Raw genomic sequence first — 22,296 nt, 5'->3', positions numbered from 1 at the left:
CACGCACGCAATCTAGTGGCATTATATTTAATACACGTGGACTGCTTTGTTCCTGTGATAGAATATCTGCTACGCAACATTCAAACTGCGTGTGTGTTGGGGGTGGGGGGGGTGGGGGGAGGGGGGGTGCTGCACGAAAGGGAGGACGTGTATTCGCGCGCCTGTATCCATCGTATGGATCAGTACGAAAGGGAACAATGGATCAACCTCGAGCAACACCCTCACTTTCTCCATCAGCACGACTACGAGTAAAATATTCATAATGAGCTCAGAAATCACAAAGCACGCTCCAACACTCCCTTTACCAGAAGCCACACTTTTGTTGCCTGTGCTCTGTATTAATTAACAATAAAAAATGATACACAGCTGCATTGTGACAGCCAGCCAGCCTATGTCTCCATCGCCGACATACTCAGCGTGACCTGACCACAGTCATTCCCACAGAGCCACCTCCTTTTTCAACGTGCTGTGTGGCTCCTGTGGAGGGGTTCGTTCTTCCACATGCACTGCAAGCGTCAAGTGTCGAGTTAGAAGTACCCTGGAACATGTAATTTACGTTCCTGTTGTCAATGAATTTGACATCATGAATGATTTTTTATTTTTATTTTTTATTTTGTATATAAATCACACAATGCCAAATAAATAAATAGCGTTTATGGAATAAATACGACTTTTCACTCACTGATTTTGGGCTTGTTACAATAATATTGAAGGAAAATGTACAAGTCATACAATTAAGTGTACAAAACTTATCTGGTTTTTTTGTTGTTGTTGTTTTGTTTTTTTGTGTTTTTTTTTCACCTTCATTCATACACAATTCTAAGTCTGTCTGTTTCTTCATATATGGACAATCACGTTGCAAAACTTTAGTGTTGGAAGATTGTTTGGTTTGTCTGGGGGGTGGGGAGGGGTTGAGGGGGCCGGGGGGGGGGGGGTGTTCATGCTCTGGTGTGCTTTCTGTGTGCATATTTGTCTCTTTCTCACTTCTCATTTGATCATTTGACGTTATTTGTAGATGGAAGTGTTTTTTTCCATGTGAATTCGTCTTGTTTCAAATTCTCGTTCAAAAATAACCTGTAAGGAAAAGACTGATTTGGTCTTTTTATAGATACTGACACACATTTTACCCACTAAAATTATATTATTGATATACGCATAATTTCCTTTTAGATATGGCGAATTTTCAATCCCAAACAGGATATCTGATGCTGACAGTTTCAAGTGGACACTTGTTTCTGTTAGTAGTTTTTGTTCAATATACTTCCAGAAGTTGTGTGTTACTGGGCAATCAAAAAAAAAAGTGTTCAATGTAATCTACCAAATCTTTACAATAGGGACATTTATTGTTTTCTGCTACTTTCATTTTGTTTAGAAGGATATTGGTGGGGTAGATGTTGTGTAAAATTTTCCAGTGCAGAACTCTTAATCTAGTTTCTTTTGTTATATCTCTCGCTATAGACCAGGTTGACCCGAGTAAGTGGATACCAAATTTTCTGAGCCAGAAGTAGTATGCGTTGGGAACAGTTTTCTCTTTGTTTATGAGTGTATTTTTTTTAATCTGTTTTAAATTTGTGTTGTACAGGTTTACATCACATTTCTGTGTTTCATCCTCCTTTTCCCCTCTTTCTATCCATTGAAGCCATGCCTTTGGTATCGAATTTATCAATGCGTTATATTCAAAAACAATGCCTGCTTTGTTTTTACGCACTATATCCTGTATCTCTCTTAAAGACAACACTCTATTTTCCCTGAAATTAATTATGTCCTTTACTTGTTCAAGACCTTTCTCATTCCAAGATTTGAAGCATAATAATTTGTTTTTATACTTTATCAAGGCGTTGTTAAACAGCAATTGGGAGTGAAAGTTGTTACTTTTGATGTCTGAAAGTGATTTTAACGGCCTGTTGTCAAGATACGAACTAACTACATCTTTCCAAAAATCGTTATCTATCATGTTCAAACCTATTAGATCTTTTGATCTACAATTTAAGAGAAACACATTTTCTTTAACAAGTTTATCCATGTGCCATTTAGGGATCACACTCCAGTTTTCCTTGGCTGTCGCCCCAAACAGTTTCCCTGCCCATTGTAGGTGAAAACATTTTTGGAGCTGGATCATGTTTATCATGTTCAGACCACCTTCTTCTACACTCGCTTCCATTACTTTTCTTTTTACTTTCTCGAAAGCTCTCTTGTTACTGTGTTTTTTCTGCCACAGAAACTTGTACAGAATTGAGTTTATTTTATTCAGAACCTCAGCTGGAAGGCCAATCGACTGCATAACGTAAATGAACTGACTGACAAGAAATGATTTTATCACGACTACTTTCCCTTGAATACTTAAGTCACGTTTACTCCACTCTTTAATGAGTTTGTTCACTCGATCAATCCTGCTTGTCCAGTTATCTTCAATGTCTTTGGCCATTCGGTTACTTTCGAAATGGATTCCTAATATCTTTATTCTATCTACTGTTGAGAATGGAAGATTTACCTCTCTTTTCTGTCTACCTAGTCTTAGTGCCTTTGTTTTATGTTCATTCAATTTCAGTCCAGAGAATCTTTCAAAAGAAGTAAAAATGTTAAACGATCTATTCATGTCCTCTATATCTCTAAGAAACAAGGTTGTGTCATCCGCCAGTTGTTTTACTTTTAAATGCACATCCTCATTTCTCTCGGATCGAGGGGTTACAATTCCCACTATGGGACTGTTTCTTATTTTAATAGCTAATAATTCAACAGCTAATACGAATGCCAAAGGTGAAAATGGGCATCCTTGTCTAATACCACACAGCACGTCGAAAGGTTCAGATATCCAACCACCATGATTAACAGAACTTGTACAACCTTTAAATAAGACAGTAACCCATTTTTGAAAGACTGGTCCAAAACCAAAGACAGAAAAAGCATGTACCAAGAAACTTTTTGATATGGAGTCGAATGCTTTAGAGTAATCTACTGCTAATAAGTATCCCGCTTTCTTTGTTTTATTCAGATAATTAATAACGTCATCAATCGATCTGATAATTGTAGATATGTTTCTGCCCTTAATGTAGCCTGCTTGATCTTCATTAACTAAAGTGTGAACAACGGACGACAGCCTTTCTGCTAGTGTTTTTGCAAGTAGTTTGTAATCTGTATTGAGTAGGGTTATAGGTCTCCAATTATTTAGCTTATCTCTTTCTAGATCTTTTCCTTTGTGTATCAATGTTATAATTCCTTGCTTCTGAGAGTAAGATAGTTCACCTTTATTAAAGGATTCTACGAAGGAATTTGTCACAATACTGCCTATTTTACACCAAAATGTTTTAAAGAATTCTACTGTAATTCCATCACAGCCTGGGGCAGACCCGTTCTTCATTTTCGCAAGTGCATTGCTCGTTTCTTCTAAAGTGACAGGTCCCTCACACACAGCAGCATCCGTACCATTCAAACGAGGGAAATTTTCATCTGCCATAAATATATCAGTTGCTTCCCTTACATCTTCTTCTGCTGTTGTCTGACTATATAAGTTTTTAAAGTAAGACACCTGTTCAAGTAGTATTTCTCTTTGATCTGTTATAACTTCACCAGTTTCTTTACTAAGTCTTGTTATAATTTTCTTTTTGGCTCGAGCTTTTTCTAAATTACAAAAATATTTTGTGTTTCGTTCACCCTCCTCAATCCACTTAATTCTTGATCTAACTTGTGCCCCTCTCGCTTTTTCTAATAGCAATAATTCTAGATTTTGTTTTAATTTTAGAAATTGAGTCTGTTTGTTTTTGTTAGAGGGATCGTTTACTAAATCTTTCTCAACGTCTGAAATTTGTAGCTCTAATCTCTTCACGTTATTCCGTTCTTTACATGCTACATTTTTACCAAACTCACTGCACAAATTTCTGATTTCAATTTTGCAACATTCCCACTTTTTTATATAGGAAATATTATCACTGACATCATAATTTAAATGATTATCTAGCAGTTCATTCATTAATTTGACAAACTCTGTGTTCTTAAGATAGCTATTATTGAATTTCCAGTATCCTGGCCCACGGGAAAAAATATTCTGATTAAGCTCTGTAACAACCGTTTTGTGGTCCGAGTTAGGGACTGTCCGATGCTCACAAGAAACACAACAATGCAGCATACTGTGTGATGTGAAACAATAATCGAGTCTTCTGGCTATAAATGGATTTGTTCTGTGCCATGTGAAATCTTTACTATTAGGGTGTAATGTTCTCCAAAGATCAACTAGTTCTAATGTACTGACTGAATGCTTAAACGCTTTAACTTCTGATTCTCTATGAGGGAGACCTGCAGTATTATCAAGAGAGTTGTTGAGAACACAATTAAAATCACCAAACATGAGAAAATGTCCGTCAATAAATTCGCTAAACTTTTCTTTGAGCATACTGAAGAATGCTATTTTATCCGATGATTCATTTGGAGCATACACATTGGCTAACATAAATTCATAATTGTCATACGACACTGAAACAACTAGTACCCTGTCTTCTGTTGTTTTCAAACTAACTTTACCTGGGAAATGCTTTGCTACTAAAATAAGTTCTCCCCTACTTCTATTTGTGCCTTCGTTAAAGAAAATAGTTCCACCCCACTGTTTCTCCCAAAATGGTATGTCTTTGGCTGTTACATGTGCTTCTTGTAAACAAATAATGTCAAACTTCTGCTCTCTTAAATAACGAAAGATTGAAATGCGTTTAAACTTATTTTTCAACCCTCTTACATTTAAAGATGAGATCAATAACTTGTCCATTGTGGGGGTAAATCAAAATTCATTTTATAGCCTATTGATGAGTACACACAAGATTAACATCGATAAAACATAACACATAAAATTAATCACTATTCAGTCTCATAGTCCGGGGGCGAAAACCAAAACCGTCTTTGACACAGAGGACAGCAGCAACACATTACCGACAATTCTCGGCAGTCACAGGCTCCGGGGCATGAACGGGGGGGACTGGGCTACCTGATCGTCGGTCATTCCGTCGACGATGCTTGTCGGTCCTGTCCCTCGGGCTGCGGCGATCCTGGGACCGCTGGCGCTTGGGGGTCTCGGACCTGCTGCGGTGCTGGTCGAAAGAGAAGAGGGTGGACTGACGACAGCTCGGTCGGCTTCTGTCATCCCGGTCACCAGCTTTGCTGCCGGAACATCCAGCACCTTTTGTGGAAGAGTTGGATGCTGGAGATGTGGCTGTGGCAACAGGAGCTACCGCTGCATTCTGGATGTCCGAGTGCACCCCTCTGTCGTCTCCCTGCTGTTGTTGGGCATGCTTCTTGTCTGCTGGGTTCCCTGCAAACTGACAGGCTGCATCACCTCTCTTATGTCCAGGTTGTTTACACTGTCGGCACACAACTTCTTTTGTGCACTGTGAGACATGATGGTTAGACTCCAGGCATCGTGAGCAGAATACTGTTTTTTTAACTTCTTTCTGCTCTTTGTGGTAGATTTTGGCATTAAATATATTCACTTTCAAGATCTTTTCAAGGGGAGTGGGGGGAACGGAGATGAAAACAAAACGCCGCCCAGTTAAGAAACGGGTTAACTTGTTGTCCTGGTCCCTAGCCCTTTCGTATTTGACATCGGATCTGAGTTCACATCCTATTTTAGTGAGGGAATGTTCTATTTCCGAATCAGCCACGGATATCGGAATATTGTCAATCCACACCTTTGTGGACAGTTTTTCTTCTTCTGAGCCATCCCTAAGAATGTAAGGATTTGCATTAGAGGCCTGTATCACAGTATCTCTCACGCGCATACCTTTAAGAAGGATGTCTGTACGAGCCTCCTTTGTTGCAGGGTAGACACGCCACAAGCCTCGTATCTCCTGTGCCCCAAGGATGGTGCCTTGACCAGCCGCACGCTCCGCCGCCAGGCATATTTCCAATACCGTTGGACGAGAGTTGACCGAGTTGGGAATGTCTTTCTGTCTTATGAATACTGGTTTGATTGTCGAAATCGAAGCCGAGTGCGCCATTTCTGTTACACTGAAGTCGAATGACACCAAAGGGGGGTAGAGGGTGGGGAAATAAATAAACGATGACTGCGATCGACTTCTATGGAAGAAACAGCGGCGCACAGCGATCGAAATCCTTCCAAACGTAGACTGTGAATGACGGCCTTCCAAACGTAGACTGTGTATGACGGAGAAAAAAACAAACTAAGTCCAGAAAATCCCTGAGCTCAGTTCGCGTTCGGTTTGTTGAGAGAGCGCAGTAAGCGTGTCCGCACGGCACGAGAGCCACTCACCGAATCGACATCATGAATGATTAATGCAGACTTGGTATTCGCAGTAGCAAGATATATATATATATATATATATATATATATATATATATATATATATATCTATCTATCTATATATCTATATATATATATATATATATGAAAAACAAATAAAAAAAATGGGTGGCGGTGAAAAATACAAAAAATGGGTGGCGCTCCCTGGGGAGACCAACACGAATTTCACACAGAGAAATATGTTGTGATAAAAAGAAATACAAAATACAAATAAAAATATCACACACACATACACACACACACACACACACACACGCACACACACACACACACATATATATATATATATATATATATATATATAACACACACACACACACACACATATATATATATATATATATATATATATATGTGTGTGTGTGTGTGTGTGTGTGTGTGTGTGTGTGTGTGATATATATATATATATATATATATATATATATATATATATATATATATGTGTGTGTGTGTGTGTGTGTGTGTGTGTGTGTGTGTGTGTTTGTGGAAACAGAGTTAGAGAGAAAGAAACAGAGAAAGGAAAAAGAGACAGAGAGAGAGAGAGAGACAAAGAAAGATAGACAGACTGAGAGACACAGAGACAGAGAGACGAAACAGGAGTTCTTGTGTTGTTGCTTTATAGTCCAGCCGACCGCACAGGGCCATATCAGGACTGTCAAACCATACAAATGACCAACCGCGTCAACACAAAACTGTCACATCTACAGACAAACAACAACAACAACAATAACAGCAAACCACCAAGACAAAATCATAACACAGTTCATGACATAGTATCTCAAGACGAAGGAGAAACAGCACTATAACCACAAGGTCTACTAACCAGCCGTCATCTTGCCAAACGTGCCGTCATTTTTCTTGACCTTATAAAATGGTTTATAAGCAATTTCTACCCTAAAAACAAAAAAACAAAACAAACAAACAAAAAAAAAAAACAACAACAACAACAACAAACAACAACAACAAACACATATAAAATCAAATAGATCTGATTTATGGGATTATGAACACTCAATTAATCTACATGCTTTCCAAACAGAAAACAGATAAATAGATAAATAAACTCAGCTAATAATTTTACTGCTGTTTAAGAGTTTCAATAAAATTGCTTCCTTTGATTTATGAGTACCTCTAACACGTCTAAAAAACCAAACCAAAACAAAAAAACAAACAACAAACAAACAAACAAACAAACAAAAACAAGTGTTTTACACGATTCTTCACGAAGGGCTATGGCGTGTGTTGAATTAACTCTCTCCATACGAACGGCGAAAGGGACGACGTTAACAGCGTTTCACCCCAATTACCATCATCAAAATATTGCAAGCGGAAGGATCTTATACTGAAGAGGTGAATGTTGACAGAGAATACGACAATTCTGACGACGGAAGCTAAAGGTTGGGTCATTCAGACACCAACTGGACATCCGAGGGGTCTGTGTAGAGGAGAAGAGAGGACTGGCCGTACTGAGTGAGTTAAACATTTATGTCCATGTCACGCCCAAGTCTCTCCCTCTCAGGGATCTGTTAAAAGGGAACACAAGACCTGTCATTTGACCACTGGGCCCGTACCTCCATTGCCTCGTGGCTGCTGATTAAAGTAGCTCTCACTTTATAATCTGTGGCAGCAGTCGACCGGGTCAGCTTCGGAGAGTGCTATTTATGTTACTGTCTATCTGTATGCCTTGTCTGTCAGGTCGGTCTGACAAACCGCTGAGTTAAAGTGCGATAACTGATTGTGCGTAAATGCGCCAGTGTGCGCATGTGCGTGCGTGCGTGTGTGTGTGTGTGTGTGTGTGTGTATGTGTGTGTCAGTGTATGTGTGTGTGTGTGTGTGTGTGTGTGTGTGTGAGTGTGTAATGTGTGTGTTAGTGTGTGTGTTTGTGTGTGTGTGTGAATATGTGTGTGTGTGTTCGTGTTCGTGTGTGTGTGTGTGTGTGTGTCTGTGTGTCTGTGTGTCTGTGTGTGTGAGTGAGTTGTAAACGCATCAGCTTCGAATGATATCATTTTCTAAAATACTTACGCGAAAACAGAAATCACAAACCCCGCCCCCACCATGCTCCCTATCTACACACATATTATCCTCAGGTTGCCACCCTTGCTCCAGCTGCAATGAACTAGCCCTTGATAAAAAAAGAAAAGAAAAAAAGAAAAGAAACATGTATATCATCAACTTTCTTGGGACAGAAAACCAGCCAACTTCTTTCAAAGCCAAAATCTAGCACTGATAGGAGCAGTTTGTATTCAGAGCGTAAGCCTGACAAGATGGCGTCGAGATCCTTGGCCAAAGGAATGATTCAGCGCTTGCAGCTTTTAGAGACATTTGATTGGCTAAAAGCGGACCGGGCAACACGGGTCGTCTTTTCACTGTTTGCCGCGCGAAATTTGGCCAAGCAAAGCAAACCGATAGGCCTAGTTTGCATCGGTTTGACATAGTACAGTATATGACACCATACACACAATCATCGCTATCCATTTCCCGTGTCTGTGGGGCGTGCTGTATCGGTTTACATTCTACCACACAACCCGCAACAACATAAGGGATGCTGAGAAAATCATAACACTCAACATCTTTTCCCGTGTTATCCATGTCAATAAATGTCAGGCCATCAATGCTGTCGAGCCTGTCACAGCGGTGATATTATTCAGGGAGAGAGAGAGAGAGACAGATAGATAGACAGAGAGAGAGAGAGAGAGAGAGAGAGAGAGACAGACAGACAGACAGACAGACAGAGACAGACAGAGACAGACAGTGAGATGTAAAGAGAGACACAGAGAGAGACTAGAGGTACAGAGACAGACAAACAGACAGACAGACTGACAAACAGGCTGACGGAAAAAGAAGAGCTGAGGCAGTAGTCAAGATCAATCCTTATCAGCAGCAGGCTCCTCATCACAAGCCTTCGTCCGTTTCGCGCGCGCGCTCGCACACACACACACACACACACACACACACACACACACACACACACACACACACACACACACACACACACAAGCGCGCGCGCACATTAACTCATTCTCTCTCTAATACACACACATGCACTCACGATTAACTCATTCTCTCTCTAATACACACACATGCACTCACGATTAACTCATTCTCTCTCTAATACACACACACACACACACACACACACACACACACACACACACACACACACACACACACTTAATACATACATGTATTGTATTGTATTGCATTTCTCTTATTTGTCACAACAGGTTTCTCTGTGTGAAATTCGGGCTGCTCTCCCCAAGGGGAGCGCGTTGCTACACTGGCAGCGCCACCCCTTTTTTGTATTTTTTCCTGCGTGAAGTTTTATTTGTTTTTACTATCGAAGTGGATTTTTTTTTACAGAATTTTGCCAGGGACAATCCTATTGTTGCCGTAGGGTGTTTTTTTTACGTGCGCTAAGTGCATGCTGCACACGGGACCTCGGTTTATCGTCTCATCCGAATGACTAGCGTCCAGACCATCACTCAAGGTCTTGTGGAGGGGGAGAAAATACTGGCGACTGAGCCATGATTCGAACCAGCGCGCTCAGATTCTCTCGCTTCCTATGCGGGCGCGTTACCTCTAGGCCATCACTCCACATCGTGTTATATGTATGCACACACACACACACACACACACACACACACACACACACACACACACACACACACACAGAGAGAGAGAGAGAGAGAGAGAGAGAGAGAGAGAGAGAGAGAGAGAGAGAGAACCATCTGAATGAATGCTGCATGCACCGCTCTACGTATACATTATACACACGGCCAGCATGTAACAACAGCGGACATCACAGGCACGGTCTCCAAGCGGATGCCGAACGAGGGATGATGCCAAACAGTCCTGCCTTTCACTGGCACACCATCACTATGGTATTTTGTGGGACCAAGGGAAAATTGGCCAGCGGTTAATAATCACTCTGCTGGTCTGTGTACCTCGCTTTTTCCTCTCTCTCTCTCTCTCTCTCTGGGTGTCTGTCATCCTCTCTCTGTTTCTCTGTCTCTATCTCTCTCTGTTTGTCGATGTCTATGTCTTTCTGTCTCTGTCAGTCTGTATCTCTCTGTCTCCCTCTCTCTGTGTCTCTGTGTCTCCCCTCCACTCTCTCTCTCCCTTCCTGTGTTCGTGTGTATAAGTGGGATCTCTCTCTCTCTCTCTTCCCCTCCTCCTTCTCAGTACTGGTGTGTATGAGTGGTTGTGTGTGTGTGTGTGTGTGTGTGTGTGTGTGTGTGTGTGTGTGTGTGCCTGCGTGTTTCTCTCCGGGACCAATTACAAAGGAACACCGGATCGTCATTAACCAGGCAGGCCAGCTCTATTGCCTTGTGGCTGTTGACCGAAGTGCTTGTTGCTTCTCAAAGTGCCGCTTCTCTCTCTCTCTGTCTCTGTCTCTGTCTCCCTCTCTCTCTGTCTCTTTTATCTGTTCCTGTCTCTGCGTATCAGCCTCCGTCAGTACACCAGTCTGCCTGTTACCCTCTCCCTCTCTGTGTCTGTATGCTTGCTGTCTGTCTGTATCTCGCTCCAACGCTTGCTTTCATCATATTCGTTCCGTGTTATTAAAGTTTTGTTTTGCAACAAAATTATTTTGAGACCCCATTCACCCTTGTCCGGAGGACATCATGGCTAATGACATTAAGGTATTGATGTGTCAAAGTGGCAAAGTCTCTCTCTCTCTCTCTCTCTCTCTCTCTCTCTCTCTCTCTCTCTCCCTCTGTCTGTCTGTCGGTCGGTCTGTCTGTCTCTTTCTTTCTCTGTCTGTCTGTCTCTTTCTCTGTCTGTATGTATGCCAGTCTCTATCTCTGTCTGTCTGTCTCTTTCTCTGTCTGTATGTATGTCTGTCTCTCTCTTCTGTGTCTATCTGTCGTGCGTAACGCGTGCTGTAATTCTGTTTGTTGAGTTCAGTGTTAAATGTGATGCAAGATTGATTCAATGTTTTCACACCACCCACTTCCCTTCATGAGGGGCTATGGCCTATTATGAATTCGCATTCACATTCGCATTCTCTGTCTGTCTGTCTCTTTCTCTGTCTGTCTGTCTGTCTGTCCCCCTCTCTCTGTGCCTCGTTTCCAGCTAACATCAAGGGAGAGACACCTCAACTATCCATCCAACAGGCCGCCATTTGTGGGCTCAATTGAAAACGTTTCTCTGTAACGTCATGTCATTTTCTCCACACAACGCGTCATGGCATGCGTGCGTGCATGTGTACGTGTGTGTGTGTGTGTGTGTGTGTGTGCATGTATGAGAGAGAGACATAGAGAGACAGAGACAGAAAGAGAGAGAGAAAGAAGGATAGAGAGACAGAGACAGAGAGAGCGACAGAGACAAAAACAGAGAGAGAGAGACAGGGAGAGACAGGCAGAGAGAAAGAGAGAGACAGGGAGAGAGAGAGACAGAGAGAAAAAGACAAAGAAAGAGAGACCGAAACAGAGAGAGAGAGAGAGAGAGAGAGAGAGACAGACAGAGAGAGACAGAGAGAGAAAGAGACAGACAGAGAAAGATAGAGAGAGAAAGAGACAGAGAGAAAGACAGAGAGAAAAAGAGACAGAGAAAAACACAGAGAGAGAGAGAGGGAAAGACAGACAGAGAGAGCAAGAGTGGGGGGCAAGGCAAAAAAATTATATCATGTGTCTCCTGACGGGCGCAATAACCGAATGGTTAAAGCGTTGGACTTTCAGTCTGAGGGTCCCGGGTTCGAATCTCGGTGGCGCCTGCTGGGTAAAGGGTGGAATTTTTTACGATCTCCCAGGTCAACATATGTGCAGACCTGCCAGTGCCTGAACCCCCTTTCGTGTGTATACGCACGCAGAAGATCAAATACGCACGTTAAAGATCCTGTAATCCATGTCAGCGTTCGGTGGGTTATGGAAATAAGAACATACCCAGCTTGCACACCCCCGAAAACGAGTATGGGCTACCTACATGGCGGGGTAAATAAACAAAACGGTCATACACGTAAAATGCTAAATGTTACATGTTTGTCTGAGTGTGTATGTGTGCGTGCCTGAAATCTGATTGAATGACACAGGAAACGAATGATGAGCGCCCAATGGCAGCCGTCAGTCGGCTCTACCCAGGTAGGCAGCCTGTTGTGCAAATGACCCCGTGTTTGTAAAGCGCTTAGAGCTTGGTCTCCGACCGAGGATAGGCGCTATATTAGTATCCACATCAATCAATCAATCAGTCGTGGGGGCATTGAAACATTAAACACATACATCTTCTGCACACTACATACAAACAAAAGACTGATGTAAAAACAAAACAAAAAAAGAAAAGAAAAAAAAGAACAAACAAACAAAAAACCCAAACCAAACCACCAACAACAAAGAATCCCACTGGAGCAAACAAACAATTATTCATTAACAAGTTTATTTTTCCTTTGCAATTGACAAACGTCCCTTCCACAACAACAGACAAAGATTTATCGAAAAGAAATACATATGGAAGAAAGATGCATTTTAAGTTCTAATAAAATTATTGGTTTTTTTTTCCAGAAAACAGTAAGTGAAACTTAATGGAATTTGGATTGGTTCTACAGTATCTAGATAAACAGTTTTTTGTCTGATGCTGACAAAGAGGACCACACACACACACACACACACACACACACACACACACACACACACACACACACACACACACACACACACACACACACACACACACACACAAAGTAGAACTTATCAGCAATGTCGTTTGTAGAGCATTTATTACATGTTATTTTATTTATGAATAAATTAACATAATGTTGTCTAATAACAGATAGTCCATTATTGGTTATCATAAACATCACTAGTTCAGTTCAAACATCATTTGGTAACGCTTTAAATAAGCATATTGACCAACAATTTTGCTTGAACATCATATAATTGAAAGATGTAATATCATTATCTATGTTTCCATACCAATTGCACACAAACTGATCATGTAGCGCTTAAATTTCGCTTTGAACCATGTCGGATGTACATCAAAACTGTACTGGTCCAACCAGATCCTACTTAATCCAGTTCCAATCAGCTAGCCTGAACTGGTATTGGTTCAGATGTGTAATGGCACTGCTACACATTGAAGAGACACTTGTAAACAGTCGAAGATAGCTTCGAAGTACCTGGTTTGTAACCAGCTCAAACCAAAACGCCGTCCTTCTGATTTTCGCAGATCGAAACAGGAACAGTACCAGTTTCACCAAATACCCACATCAGATGGGGATGATCTGTCCACTTTTCTGAACTACTTTGTAAACTTTCAATTGCAGTCTTTCCACAATAACAGATATATCACTACCCCGTCCACCCCTAATTTCAAAATATTTATGTAAGCACGGGAAGAACTGTTCTGTCAGATAGGTCATCGTCAATTAAAACGATTGACCGGAAGCCTTGCTTAGCCTTCCCGAAAAAGTGTAAACCCTGGTCTCGAAGCACTGTCGCATAAATCTCGCTAGGCAACACGAGCTTTTGTTATGTATAAGAGAGAGAGAGAGAGAGAGAGAGAGAGAGAGAGAGAGAGAGAGAGACAGAGACAGAGACAGAGAGACAGAGAGAGAGAGAGAGAGAGAGAGAGAGAGAGAGAGAGAGAGAGAGACAGAGACAGAGACAGAGACAGAGAGACAGAGACAGAGAGGGGTGGGGAGAATGAGAGGAAGGGAGAAGGGGCAGAATGACAATGGGATCTGGTATAATGGATCTGTCTAAACTCCCACTGTTATTTACACAACAAAAAGGTACCCTGGTTGAAATCATCAACCATCCCAATGCAAATCTTCGTTCCTACGCAGATGATACTCACGAAAAACGACACCACTGACGATTTGGCCTCTTTCTTGTTGCAGATATCCTATTTCTTCCTGAACAATCACAGCTGTCTGATCCGCCCGCTTCACCCATTCAATCCCTTCAACGAATACAAAACGCACATCACTCAGTTTGAACAATCCCTTCACTGGCTCCCTGATTTATGTGGTGTGATGGCCTAGAGGTAACGCGTCCGCCTAGGAAGCGAGAGACTCTGAGCGCGCTGGTTCGAATCACGGCTCAGCCGCCGATAATTATTTTCTCCCCCTCCACAAGACCTTGAGTGGTGGTCTGGACGGTAGTCATTCGGATGAGACGATAAACCGAGGCCCCGTGTGCAGCATGCACTTAGCGCACGTAAAAGAACCCAAGGCAAAAAAAAGGGTTGTTCCTGGCAAAATTACGTAGAAAAATCCAATTTGATAGGAAAAACAAATAAAAACTGCACACAGGAAAAAATACAAAAAAATGGGTGGCGCTGTAGTGTAGCGACGCGCTCTCCCTGGGGAGAGCAGCCTGAATTTCACACAGAGAAATCTGCTGTGATAAAAAGAGAAATACAAATATACAAATACAAATATATAATAAAGTATAAGACTAGCACTGACTGTTGTAGGTGAATCACAAAACCATCCCCTTTTTATTGCAGTGACGGCCTTGACCTCTACAAACCATCGCACTCTCCACTATCATCTTCTGCCTCCCAGTCCACTATTGGATCTCCCTCACACACACACACACACACACACACACACACACACACACACACACACACACACACACACACAAACACGCACGCACACACACACACACACACACACACACACACACACACACACACACACACACACACACACACACACACACACACATTAAACGAATTCGTTATCGTTATCTCTCTCTCACAACAATAATCAAACGAATGCACAGCATGTGCGCACATGTCCCACAAAATATCGGTGAAGAAACAGAATAGTAAACAGTCCGAATCTTGTTTCTTTTCTTTCAGTGAACTTCTAAGTGCAATACAGCACGAGTAGAAATCATAAAAAAATGTGAAAAAATGCAGAACTTCACATTCAATTTACTGAACGAAATCGTCAAAACATTATCCCCCCCCCCCCCCTTTATCCAATTTGCATTAACTCATACATTTCCACAGCTGTCGGAGAGAAAATCAAAATAAATACAGAAAAAAAATCCATCTTCTCGGCGACAGCATCACGGAAAAGCTGTCCCCGAATGCAAGCGAGGTGTGATATACCATTCTAATCGAAATCTAATTGCACACTCGCGTGCGCAAAGTAATGATACACACGTACGCGCGTGCGCGCACGCACACACACACACACACACACACACACACACATACACACACACACACACACACACAGAGAGAGAGAGAGAGAGAGAGAGAGAGAGAGAGAGAGAGAGAGAGAGAGAGAGAGAGAGAGAGAGAGAGCTTATTTATTTCACCACTTATCCCACGATTTTCGAAGAGCACTAATATTTTGTCCATTCTAAGCATGCCCCATGCCACGTCTCGATATTCTACATGATACCATGCTCTTGCTTCATTGCTGTTGTTGTTGGCGTTGTTTTTGCTGTTAATATTGTTCGTTTAGTTTTTCTTCAAGGACATACATATCGCCGTCCACAGTTTTAGTGCTGTCACTAATACATATTATTATTTACTTACTTACTCGATACGAGTCTTGTCATGTCTTCTCTTATTCGTTTTTCTTCTGAAACTGATTTTGTCCGATTAATGGCTGAGGCACATCCAATTCTATACCCATTTAGAAGACTTATTGGCCTTCAGATTATCAGCTCTGTTTCGTTTTGATAAACAAATTACATTTCTGTGGCTTTTTCCTTCCCTGCCCTCATGGTGACCTCAGTTTCGATCTTCCTCCACTTCCGTGCTTGGGGCGAGTCCCATCAAGGTCTTCCAGGTCGGCAGATTCATGGGCGACTGTCGTTGGAGGGACGTGGTGGCGGTCTCCACTCTGGGGGAGACGGTCACTCTATTCTTGCTCCACGACAAAGTTATTATTGTCGTCAGCAGGGGACTTAGTAGGCGGTGTCCTAGTACGTTTACTAGGCGCAGACACTACTGAACACCATTGATGTGACTCGGCAGCAGTGCAGGGTCTCCTCTGGTGTGTGACCTAACATCGATGGTTATCCCTGTGGTCTGTCGACGGTGGGACTGTGACAGACGAACCCGGGTGTGACTGTGCTCTGGGGACTCAGGAATGAACAGCGTGGGAGTAATGCCACCGAAATGATGCAGAGGATGGAACAGCAACTTAATAATAATAATAATAATAATAATAATAATAATAATAATAACAAGAAGAAGAACAAGAACAAGAACAAGAAGACGTAACAAATATATCAATAAATTAATTAAATTTCGGGTACGTGATAGCGTATCTGTTGAGAAGTGTTTATTTCAAGGATATTAGTGCAAAACAACCTGATTATTTCCAGAAAAAAAATGAAGTTTTTCTATTCTGATCTGAACTTTTATCATTGCGCACTTGAAAATAACGTTTCATGTCTCATCTGAAGTAATGAATCCTCCTAAATTAGTAAAGACAGGCCTGCTTTTGTAAAGATTGGCCTGTTTTGAACGTTATGCTCAATGTCGATCCGTTGCATGTCTCATTCTGCGTATCGTGATTGATAAAAAATAGCTTATTTCATTTAAGATGCCAGTTTCAATCAATACTCCAGCTCGTCTCGGAATATGTTTCACTATTTGTTCATCGATAACAATAAAAATACTGTTTTCTCAAGATGAAAGACTCAGATGAATATTCTGTAGAAGTATCCTTTTGTAGTGCATGTTTGTAATACCTCCCTTTTTTTCAGAGGATCGCAAAGACCCTTAGCAAAAGGAGGTTGACTTTATCTGCCTTTTATTTTCCAGCGTGTTCGTTCTAAGCAGGGTTTTTTTTTCTCCTTTATACATGGAGACCAAATTTGCCATGCATGAATAGGTGAAATACCAGCTATGAAGAATGTGGAAGAGAAACTCATTTGATGTATATGATGATGATTTCTGTAATAACAGTAAAATTTAAATCAATGCGATGCATAAGTTGATGATGACGATGTTAAAATTAAACTTTTAGCTCAGATAGAAATAAGAACAATTACAATAATAATAAGAAGAAAGCGGAGAAGAAGAAGAAGAAGAAGAAGAAGAAGAAGAAGAAGAAGAAGAAGAAGAAGAAGAAGACCACCACCACCAGCACCACCACCACCACCAACAACAACAACAACAACAACAACACACACAAATTGATAATAATGACAATAATGACCACGGCAATAGAGCCTGAAAGGTCACAGAGACTAATGTGAGGTCTCTGTGAATGATCGATACTTTTGAAGATGATGATGATGATGATGAGAAGGATATCGATAAAAACACGATTAGGTTACGGTACGCTCCTACCAGTTTGGTCTGAAACTTTCTCAATATGTTCGCTTCCTCCCCTCCCACCCCCGCCCTCTCCCCGCACCCTCCTCCGAGATGGAAACAGGATACCTGCTGTGTGGAGTAACACTTCAAACAGCACATTATGGGAAATGTGTGGTCCTCGTTTTCTCATTCGCAGCCCCTCCAACATGCAATGCAGGTTCGATACGAGAGCATCTCTCTCTCTCTCTCTCTCTCTCTCTCTCTCTCTCTCTCTCTCTCTCTCTCTCTCTCTCTCTCTCTCAGTCCTTGATGTCTATCGTTTCATTTTAATATTTTTTTGTTCTTTAAAATAATAAGTCTTCTTCTTCTCCTTCTTCTTCCTCTTGTTATCCCCCCCCCACTCTCTCTCTCTTTCTGTCTCTTTCTCTCTACTTCTCCCCACCCCCCTCTCTTTCTCTGTCTCTATCTTTTGTATAGCACATAATGAATCTTTCCCTCCCTCTCTCTCTCTGTCTTTGTGTCTCTATCTTTTGTTTAACACATATTGATCACCCCCCTCTCTCTCTCCCTCTCTCTCTCTACTCCACCCCTCTCTCTCTCTCTGTCTTTGTGTCTCTATCTTTGTTTAACACATATTGATCAACCCCCCTCTCTCTCTCTCCCTCTCTCTCTCTACTCCACCCCCCTCTCTCTCTCTCTCTCTGTCTTTGTGTCTCTATCTTTTGTTTAACACATATTGATCACCCCCCTCTCTCTCTCCCTCTCTCTCTCTACTCCACCCCTCTCTCTCTCTCTGTCTTTGTGTCTCTATCTTTGTTTAACACATATTGATCAACCCCCTCTCTCTCTCTCTACTCCACCCCTCTCTCTCTCTCTGTCTTTGTGTCTCTATCTTTTGTTTAACACATATTGCTCACCCCCCTCTCTCTCTCCCTCTCTCTCTCTCTACTCCACCCCTCTCTCTCTCTCTGTCTTTGTGTCTCTATCTTTTGTTTAACACATATTGATCACCCCCGCTCTCTCTCTCCCTCTACTCCACCCCCCTCTCTCTCTGTCTGTCTTTGTGTCTCTATCTTTTGTTTAACACATATTGCTCACCCCCCTCTCTCTCTCCCTCTCTCTCTCTACTCCACCCCTCTCTCTCTCTCTGTCTTTGTGTCTCTATCTTTTGTTTAACACATATTGATCACCCCCGCTCTCTCTCTCCCTCTACTCCACCCCCCTCTCTCTCTCTCTGTCTTTGTGTCTCTATCTTTTGTTTAACACATATTGATCACCCCCTCTCTCTCTACCTCTCTCTCTCTACTCCACCCCTCTCTCTCTCTCTGTCTTTGTGTCTCTATCTTTTGTTTAACACATATTGATCACCCCCGCTCTCTCTCTCCCTCTACTCCACCCACCCCCCTCTCTCTCTGTCTTTGTGTCTCTATCTTTTGTTTAACACATATTGATCACCCCCCTCTCTCTCTCCCTCTCTCTCTCTACTCCACCCCTCTCTCTCTCTCTGTCTTTGTGTCTCTTTTGTTTAACACATATTGATCACCCCCTCTCTCTCTCCCTCTCTCTCTCTACTCCACCCCTCTCTCTTTCTCTGTGTCTGTGTCTCTATCTTTTGTATAACACATAATGATTCTCTCTCTCTCTCTCTCTCCAATCTCTCTCTCTTTCTCTGTCTCTGTGTCTCTATCTTTTGTATAAAACATAATGATTCTCTCTCTCTCTCTCTTCCTCATATATGTAACATACAGTGATCAACTCTCTCTTTCTTTTCCCTCCCTCTTTCTCTGTCTCTGTGTCTTTATCTTTGTATAACACACAGTGACTCTCTCTCTCTCTCTCTCTCTCTCTCTCCTCCCTGTGTGTGTGTGTGTGTGTGTGTGTGTGTGTGTGTGTGTCTATGTGTCCCTATTTTGTGTGTAAGACATAGTGGCCAACTCTCTCTTTCTCTCCCCTCCCCTCCCCCTCTCTCTCTATCTTTAGTATAATACACAACACCGAACTCTCTTTCTCTCCCCCCCCCTCACCCTCTCCCCCTCTCTGTATGTCTGTCGTTTGAACAACACATATTGATCAACACTCTTTTTCTCCCCTCATCTCTCTCTCCCTCTCTCTCGCTCTCTCTGTCTATGTGTCTCAATCTTTTGTACAACAAATAATGATCAACACACACACTCTCTCTCTCTCTCCCTATCCCTCTCTCTTTTTTTTTTTTTTTTTTTTGCATAACACATATTGATAAACTGAAAGACAAATCAAGCTTTCCCTGACCTCTTCCTGACCCTCACTGTGACTTCCTATCACCCCCACCCCCTCCCCCAACCCCACTCCCACCCCCTACCCTTCCCTGTCCTGTGCTGTCTTTCAGGCTCTACCCCTTCTTCTCTTTCGTTGTATAATGTGTGTGTGCGTGCGTGTGTCTGCATGCGTATATGTGCGTGTATGTGTGCGTGCGCGTGCGCGTGTGCGTGCGTGCGTGTGTGTGTGTGTGCGTGTGTGTGTGTGTGTGTGTGTGTGTGTGTGTGTGTGCTGTGTGCATGCGTGTGTATATATGTGTCTGCACGCGCGCGCATATTTTCTTTCGTTTCGTTGTGTTATTATGAGTTCGCGTGATCGAACATGTAACGTGCGAGTGATTTTACTCTGTTCTCATCCCCAGATCAGCCGCTTACTAATTAACACATGGCATGAAGTATGTGCTAAGAGTTTCCCCTCTGCATAAAAATGATATGCGAAGCGTGCACCGACCTTTATTTATTGTGCCTAATCTCTGAAAGAGGATTCTCCATTTCCATTTCATTACAGTTCGCCCATAAAATTCTGAACTGCAAAAAGGAAACGGAACTCCTTGCCCTATGACAAAAAAAAAGAAAAAAGCAAGCATTCCTAATGATAACAACATGGAAACGGGCTTCTTGGCTGTAATCATTTTGCAGTAAATTATTGTGATTGAAATCAAAAGAATGTTATCGTTATAAGATGACCACCAACGCACACATGCACTCGCAACGTCGGAAGAGAGAAATGCGAATGGGTGGCCTTTATGAATTCAACCAAACATCACCAACACCACACTCAGAGAGAGAGAGAGAGAGAGAGGGTGAGGGGGGAGTGGCGTCAAAAGGATGGAAATATAAAGTCCATCTTTGTAATTACTCAGTCAAAATACAGATGTCTGAAATAATGAGAGGGAATAGGGGAGAGAGAGAGAGACAGACACATACAGAGAAAATCAGAGACAAGGAGAGATGAAGACAGAAATTGAGACAGTCCTGGAAACACGAAGACTGGGATATTCTTTACAAAAAAAATGACCACGCAGTGGAATTTTCAACTCTAGAATCTTGACAGTACAAAGTAAGCCACAATCTCCAACGTCTCCATTCTTGTTGCGAAGTGCTACCTCCCAACCCAATACAAGACTGTGTATCACCAAGTGGTGCATTTTTCAAGCAACGGCATGTGAGTGTAAGGGTGACTACCGTTCCAGGATGAAAATCAGCTAGATTTGCCCTTCTGCATTTCTATGAAAATTCCAACTAAATACTGCGTTAACTCTTTCTATACGAACGGCGAAAGAGACGACGTTAACAGCGTTTCACCCCAATTACCTTCATCAAAATATTGCAAGCGGAAGGCGTGAATGTTGACAAAGAATACCACAATTCTGACGACGGAAGCTAAATGTTTGGTCATACAGACACCCACTGGACATCCGAGGGGTCTGTGTAGAGGAGAAGAGAGGACTGGTCGTACTGAGTGAGTTAATATGATAAGCTCCCATGGACAGCAAGCTAAACGTGCACCAGTAAGGGGAGATGAGAAGGAGTTAGGAGAGAGGAACAGGGCGTAAGGTAGCTGCAGTGGCGGCCAGTTTACATCCTCCCCCGTCCCCCGATGTTCAGTCATGTTCAGGACACATAACAGTAAGATCAATGACAGAAAAGACAGGACTTAATCAAGGATAGTCTTCACCCGCAGACTCTGCGCTCCCAATCTGTTACCAGTGACCCAGTCACTGTTGAGGACCTCATTCCAAGTGGTAAACACACACACACACTCTCTCTAACCTCTCTGGTTTCCTGTTCCAAACAAAGCATAAACCAGACCCCCTGTTGTCATTTTCGTTCTCAAGATACACCCAAGACTTTCATTAGTGTTCATTGTTCCACCTCTCCAACCCCGACAACTTTAACGTCCTGTGTTTAAATCCGTTGGAATATCTTACAGAGTAGAGCCGACTGACGGCTGCCATTGTGTGCTCATCAATCGTTTCCTATGTCATTCATTATTGAAATAAAATTTTTGATTCCCTTGTATTCAAATGAGAGGAACTAATATTGAAATGTGCTGGATTCCCTCACACTGTGGGCTTTTCTCTAATGAACGTGCAGATCATCTTGCAAAGCTTGGAGCTAAAAACGTTTTAAATGCAATTGAACTTCCTCATCGTTTATCATCATCTGAAATGTGTAATACTGTTGAAAGAAATATGCAAAATTCCTTTCTGTCTTTAGAAGTTAACATTTCTGCCTTATTAAATGCTAAAAGAACTGGCAGGGCTGCTAAGAGCATGGCATTTAGGCTATTACTAAATGCCCCATACACAAAATATTGTGAAAATATTGAATGCATTTGCAAGGAACGTTTAACGGTAGAGCACGTTTTAACCCGCTGTTTAGCAATGAAACCTTTTTTGCCTCCAGAAATTACGGAACACGTGTTACCTGTTTCAAATATAACATTTTTGGGGAAAAAAAAATTAAAAT

This window comes from Babylonia areolata, chromosome 8 (assembly GCF_041734735.1).
Source record: "Babylonia areolata isolate BAREFJ2019XMU chromosome 8, ASM4173473v1, whole genome shotgun sequence".
Taxonomy (NCBI): domain Eukaryota; kingdom Metazoa; phylum Mollusca; class Gastropoda; order Neogastropoda; family Buccinidae; genus Babylonia; species Babylonia areolata.
The sequence above is the reverse complement of the archived record's forward strand: the minus strand, read 5'-3'. Positions refer to the sequence as shown.